The sequence below is a fragment of the Lolium perenne genome, chromosome 6, assembly GCF_019359855.2.
Source record: "Lolium perenne isolate Kyuss_39 chromosome 6, Kyuss_2.0, whole genome shotgun sequence".
Taxonomy (NCBI): Eukaryota; Viridiplantae; Streptophyta; class Magnoliopsida; order Poales; family Poaceae; genus Lolium; species Lolium perenne.
Window position 1 is genome coordinate 51,510,502 of NC_067249.2, and position 6,645 is coordinate 51,517,146.

General features: G+C 41.1%; 1 long non-coding RNA gene across 1 annotated transcript; it reads left to right on the forward strand.

Annotated features, from left to right (window-relative positions):
- The first annotated feature begins 429 nt into the window (after positions 1 to 429).
- LOC127307966 (uncharacterized) lies at positions 430 to 4,165 on the forward strand. The gene is made up of 4 exons (XR_011746787.1): positions 430 to 1,091; positions 1,187 to 2,554; positions 3,382 to 3,457; positions 3,795 to 4,165. It is a non-coding gene; the product is annotated as an uncharacterized lncRNA (long non-coding RNA).
- The last annotated feature ends 2,480 nt before the right edge of the window (positions 4,166 to 6,645 follow it).

A 6,645-nucleotide genomic window follows, 5' to 3' on the forward strand; every position in this document is an offset into this window, starting at 1 on the left:
GTCATAACCCGAGCCACGCGATCTATGATGTTATTCTAGGCGATTACGACGAATTAAGATCATCGTAATTGTATATAAGATTTTATTTTTTGATACAAAATTATGGCTGGACTTAACACCTAATCAATTCGCCTACATGTCATGTCTATGTAGCCTGGATGTACGGGCATAAGAAATTATAGAACTTCTTAAAGAGGTTCAATTTATAACATATACATGTACCAAAATTTTAGATTCAGGAATAGGGCAAGATAGCCAACAATATAACACCCACGTCCAAGAAAGCCACTGCTGTGTGGGATCTTAAAACATGGGTCCTGTGGCAGTCGCACTAACACTCGGGTGTGTACTGAATATTGGACGACTAAAACACGCCGCGGGAAATAGAAATCGGACGCGCGCCAATCCCATTTCCCCGCCATGCGAAAGAAAATATCTGACTCCCGCACAAGACTATCCCTCACCGGCACCCACCCTCGTTTTCTCTAACCCTAGCCATCTTTCCAACGCCGCCACCCACCCCTCGTCTTCTCCTCCGTTTCCCCCAACCGCCGCCATCGCCACTGCCCACCAAAAACTTACTCCTCTCTTTCCTTCCATCTCGTCAGATCCCGATTTCCCGATCCTCCCTTCTCTCTCCGATTCCGCATAGATCTGACCCTCCCAGAGCCAGATCCCCACCTTCTCCGTGACCCAATATACCGTGAACAATGTCCTCGGCCGCGGCGGTAGCGCCAGTGTGCCCTATATGCCGACATGGCCAGCCTCGGCGGCGGCGCGCGACCTGGGATGAACCACTTCACGTCACCGGAAGATCTGCCCTCCTGGTCGTCGGATCTTGTCATAGGCCAAACCAGTCTGGGTCGGATGTGGAGATCAAGGTGACGGAAGCCTTCGTCATTGATGATTTCTAGCAAGCGGTCGAGGTCTACGTCGACTGCAGCAGCGCCATCTTCGATGTTGAGCGCGCGCACGAGTCTATCAGCGGCGCTCGCAAGAGCGGTGATGCACTCATCTCCTCCGAGGAGTTCATGGTCATGGTGGCCTTAGGTGGCGCCTGCTTCGCCGACATCGCGTGCGCCAGATCTGAGGTTCCCTGTCCCCTCCTCTCCTGATTCGGTTCCTCTATATCCCCTCCCATCGGCTCATACTCAACCCTTCGTTTACGCGGTCCGCATATGTGCAGGTACACACGATGTAACATAGTTCACGGCGGATCTGGTCACGGGGTCGCCGTACCACGACTTCACCAGGCCAGCTCGCCATCACCAACCTCCCCGTGTGGTAGCCCGTGCTTTTTAGCAGGTATCCACATCTGTGAAGAAGAGGAAGGGGTACAATCAGTCACCTCCTGATCTGGAGGAGGACGTGATGTTGCTGATGAGTTTGAGGGCAAGTGAGAAGGTTGCTAGCGATGAGGGTATGGTTTTGTGAATTCTGGTAATGTTCTCAGTCTAGGGTGTCCTGTGGAAGAATGAGGTTTGATGGGCTCTGCATTCTATCTACAATTTCTTCCACCACTTATCTGAAAGTCTCGTTCAAAATCAAAGACTGTAACCGATTGTACATACTGTAAAGGATTGCGCATTTCAGACATTCATATATCTGTACGGTCTGCCGATTAAAACACCCATGATTGATGTCTCAATGATCTGTGATATGCAATCTATGATCTTTGCTCTTTTACTACTATATATTCTCCTAATAACTACTCCCTCAAATAATTCTTTATCTCATTAGTATACATTATAAGCCATCCATATATGCCCCTTGTAAGTGATTAGCATTTCAAGTGCACTTCTGTCAATACAATTTGTTGACATGGGTCGAGCTCATTTATGTTTATAATGTTGTTGCTACATCAACTTTATTAACCTATTTAACATGGTTCGATCACTGCATGATACTTTCCTAACATAGCATGGGTCGATAGCATTACTGCAGTCATGTGCAGTAGTTGACTTTAGCTTTATAGGTATTATCCAACCAAATAAGCATTTCTCCCTTCTATATCTTGTTGTCAATTACCTGTTTGTTTTTCACTAATAGTGTTTTGTTTCTGTCAATTACTCGTACTATTTGTCTCTCTAATAGAGTATTCGCTGGTAGTTATGCCCCCTTTTGTTGTTCTACTGTTCACGCTGGCTGCTAAGAGATTCACTGCTAGTTAAATTTGCTCTTATTTGCTTAATAATAGAATTAGAATTGTTCTAGTAACATATATGTTGTCACTGGTTGCCTCTCTATAATCATACATAATGTTTGTGAAGAAGCCAGGAGTAATCATTATAGGTTTCTGTACTCCATGTTTTCCATCTAATTGTGGTAGACCAGAGCCAACCACGAACTAGTAGTGGGTCATACGTAGCTATGCTTCTGCTTTGAATAGTCTCATTTTATTGCGAACTTTCTGTTTGAGCAAAGAAAGAAACACAATAACTGAGCAATGATGCTTTTTGTTCTTTTGTTTATTTTTCAGATGTGAAGGAGTAGACCTGATGCTTACCTGTGTGATGGAGCACATCAAACACGGCCACGGCACCGCGTTTGCAGTGTGAGTTCTCCGCAGCGGCACTTCCTTCTATGGAGTAGATAAGTGTTTGGTTTTCGTTGTTATCAAGTTGATAGGCCATGTTACCGTGACGTTATTCTGTGACATGGAATCTATGGTCTGCATAGCATTGTATGAGCATATGGTTCAGTCTATGTTATGTTCCTTAATGGTCACCGCTGTACATGTTCCTTTCTGTTTGGAGTCTGATATAAGCGATAATGATCTCTGTAAAATTAGTAATGTCCCAAGTCATGCATTCTCTGAAGAAGTACATGCTTATATTTGAGCGATTTTTTTAAGCGATGCAGTAGACTAGCAGTATTGTTTAATGAATTATTCTTATTCTCATGGTCTCGGTTGTATACGTTGTTGATATACTATACATCATATTTTCCTCCAGTAGCAGTAGTATTACTACTAGTTTACGCATAGTCATATAGTATACCACATGTATACATGATATTTTCCTCCAGTAGCAGTATTACTAATGGTTTATGTATAGCCATATAAGTATACCATATGTCTAAAACAAATTCGTTTCTATCATCAATTTGGTAGCCCAGGTCCTCAAGTACTTAATTTGTACATCATGAGCTTTTATAACTTATTTTGAGTTTGCTTTAAACCAAATTTTGCATGTTAATTCAATTTGCACTTGAGGGAACTTTATTTTGTTGACATAAAGTTGACAAGTGTTATTATGATTTGAATACATGTTAATTCAGATTTCACAGTTGCTTGCAGTATGCATTCTATTAGCGTGTTATAATGTGTGCATATCTAGTGTATGCATATGCTTATCATTGTTTTCTTCTCTTAATGTATAGATATTTAAAAAGGGTTAATGAAACACCTTGGCCTTGTTATTCTCAAAGATGCCACTGGCAACATACTTGGCCACAGGTGAGTTCTTATCTTGGGTACAATCTTGATTCTGCTGGTGGTGTATTGGCTTACTTGGAAGTTGTATGTAGTAGTCAAAGGCAAATATTTCTTTAGCAAATGAGGTTATTCTGCTCCGCATGTTTGCTTATTTTGTTTGGTCAAGTTTCTATATTGTTTCTATAAAAGGCAATTCTGAAATTTGATATTTTCGAACTGTAGTCCAGCTTGTTCTGTAATGTGTATTTCTTATAATGAACATACTATTATTTTGATGCTGCAATTGTAGAAGAACTATGACAATATCTTTCTGACATGTTTGCTTATCTCACAATTTTTTAAAACTTTCGAATTGCAGGAGCAGTACAAGAACAGGAAGATTCAGTGCTACTGCTACTGAACTACACAGCCAGGTGGTTGTAGGTAGCCATCTGCTGGGAAATAATGCTGGAGCGAGCGGTGCACACTGGAAGCAGTTGGCAGGTTGCCGTGATCACATCAACGATTATCTAGCTTGTTGCCTACAAGAAGTCCTGATGATGCAGCAGCTACAAGGCGGACCTGTAGGTTGGGAGAGGTCATGCTAATGCAGTTGACAGGCGTTTGATAGCTATGTTATTATTGCGTTTGATAGCTATGTTATTATTGTATTTATCTGACTAAAGCCGTGGAAATAGTTTAACGGATTTGGATTTCTTGTATTCTTCAGTTCTGATTAAATTACTTGTTTTTAATTATTGTTAAATCGTAGGAAAATAAACCTGAGAATTGGAAATGGAAAGAGAGAAGCCAAATAAACTTGAAAAAGGTTGTTAAGAGGCTGAGGCCCGAACAACAACGGACCCAATAAAGGCAAAACCCAGAAGGCTAATGGGCTAAGAAAGGTTGAGGCCTAGCGAAATGGCCGGTATTAATGGGCTTGGCCCATGTTGACCAATGAAATGGACTGGGCTGATTTTGTATTACGACGATTTGATTTCGTCATAATTTTGCCACGTAGATTGGCCACGTAAGAACTGATGTGGCATGGAAAAATCGCTAGTAACGATATTAGATCGTCATAGATGTTATGACAATGCAATATCGTCATAGACGACCATGACGATTTCAAGTAGAAGGTCACATTTGTTGTTTACTGATGCTCCATTTTTGGCGATCTAATTTTTGTCATAAGAACGTCATATATTAAATGTAGTGACGATTCAGTGACGAAAATGGAGTGTCGCAAGTCAACACATTTCTTGTAGTGAAGGTTTTCCGTATCGTGGCTCTCGGTACTGGGGGTTTCGCGACGAAGGCTTTAAGTAGGCGGAAGGGCAGGTCAAGAGGCGCCACGGGGGCCCCACACAACAGGGCCGCGCGGGCCCCTTGCTGGCCGCGCCGCCCTGTTGTGGTGGCGCCTCATGGCCCCACTTCGTGACTCCTTCGGTCTTCTGGAAGCTTCGTGCAAAAATAGGACCCTGGGCGTTGATTTCGTCCAATTCCGAGAATATTTCCTTACTAGGATTTCTGAAACCAAAAACAGCAGAAAACAGCAACTGGCTCTTCGGCATCTCGTTAATAGGTTAGTGCCGGAAAATGCATAAATATGACATAAAGTATGCATAAAACATGTAGATATGATCAATAATGTGGCATGGAACATAAGAAATTATCGATACGTCGGAGACGTATCAGCATCCCCAAGCTTAGTTCCTGCTCGTCCCGAGCAGGTAAACGATAACAAAGATAATTTCTGGAGTGACATGCCATCATAACCTTGATCATACTATTGTAAGCATATGTAATGAATGCAGCAATCAAAACAATGGTAATGACATGAGTAAACAACTGAATCATAAAGCAAAGACTTTTCATGAATAGTACTTTCAAGACAAGCATCAATAAGTCTTGCATAAGAGTTAACTCATAAAGTAATAAATCAAAGTAAAGGTATTGAAGCAACACAAAGGAAGATTGAGTTTCAGCGGTTGCTTTCAACTTATAACATGTATATCTCATGGATATTGTCAATGTAAAGTAATATAACAAGTGCAATATGCAAGTATGTAGGAATCAATGCACAGTTCACACAAGTGTTTGCTTATTGAGGTGGAGAGAGATAGGTGAACTGACTCAACATAAAAGTAAAAGAAAGGCCCTTCGCAGAGGGAAGCATTGATTTCTATATTTGTGCTAGAGCTTTGGTTTTGAAAACAAGAAACAATTTTGTCAACGGTACTAATAAAGCATATGTATCATGTAAATTATATCTTACAAGTTGCAAGCCTCGTGCATAGTATACTAATAGTGCCCGCACCTTGTCCTAATTAGCTCGGATTACCAGGATTGTCATCGCAATACACATGTTTTAACCAAGTGTCACAAAGGGGTACCTCTATGCCGCCTGTACAAAGGTCTAAGGAGAAAGCTCGCATTTGGATTTCTCGCTTTTGATTATTCTCAACTTAGACATCCATACCGGGACAACATAGACAACAGATAATGGACTCCTCTTTAATGCATAAGCATGTAGCAACAATTAATGTTCTCATATGAGATTGAGGATATATGTCCAAAACTGAAACTTCCACCATGGATCATGGCTTTAGTTAGCGGCCCAATGTTCTTCTCTAACAGTATGCATGCTCTAACCATTAAATGAGTGGTAAATCTCCCTTACTTCAGACAAGACGGACATGCATAGCAACTCACATGATATTCAACAAAGAGTAGTTGATGGCATCCCCAGGAACATGGTTATCGCACAACAAACAACTTAATAAGAGATAAAGTGCATAAGTATATATTCAATACCACAATAGTTTTTAAGCTATTTGTCCCATGAGCTATATATTGCAAAGGTAAAGAATGGAAATTTTAAAGGTAGCACTCAAGCAATTTACTTTGGAATGGCGGAGAAATACCATGTAGTAGGTAGGTATGGTGGACACAAATGGCATAGTGGTTGGCTCAAGGATTTTGGATGCATGAGAAGTATTCCCTCTCGATACAAGGTTTAGGCTAGCAAGATTATTTGAAACAAACACAAGGATGAACCGGTGCAGCAAAACTCACATACAAGACATATTGTAAACATTATAAGACTCTACACCGTCTTCCTTGTTGTTCAAAACTCAATACTAGAAATTATCTAGACTTTAGAGAGACCAATTATGCAAACCAAATTTAGCAAGCTCTATGTATTTCTTCATTAATAGGTGCAAAGT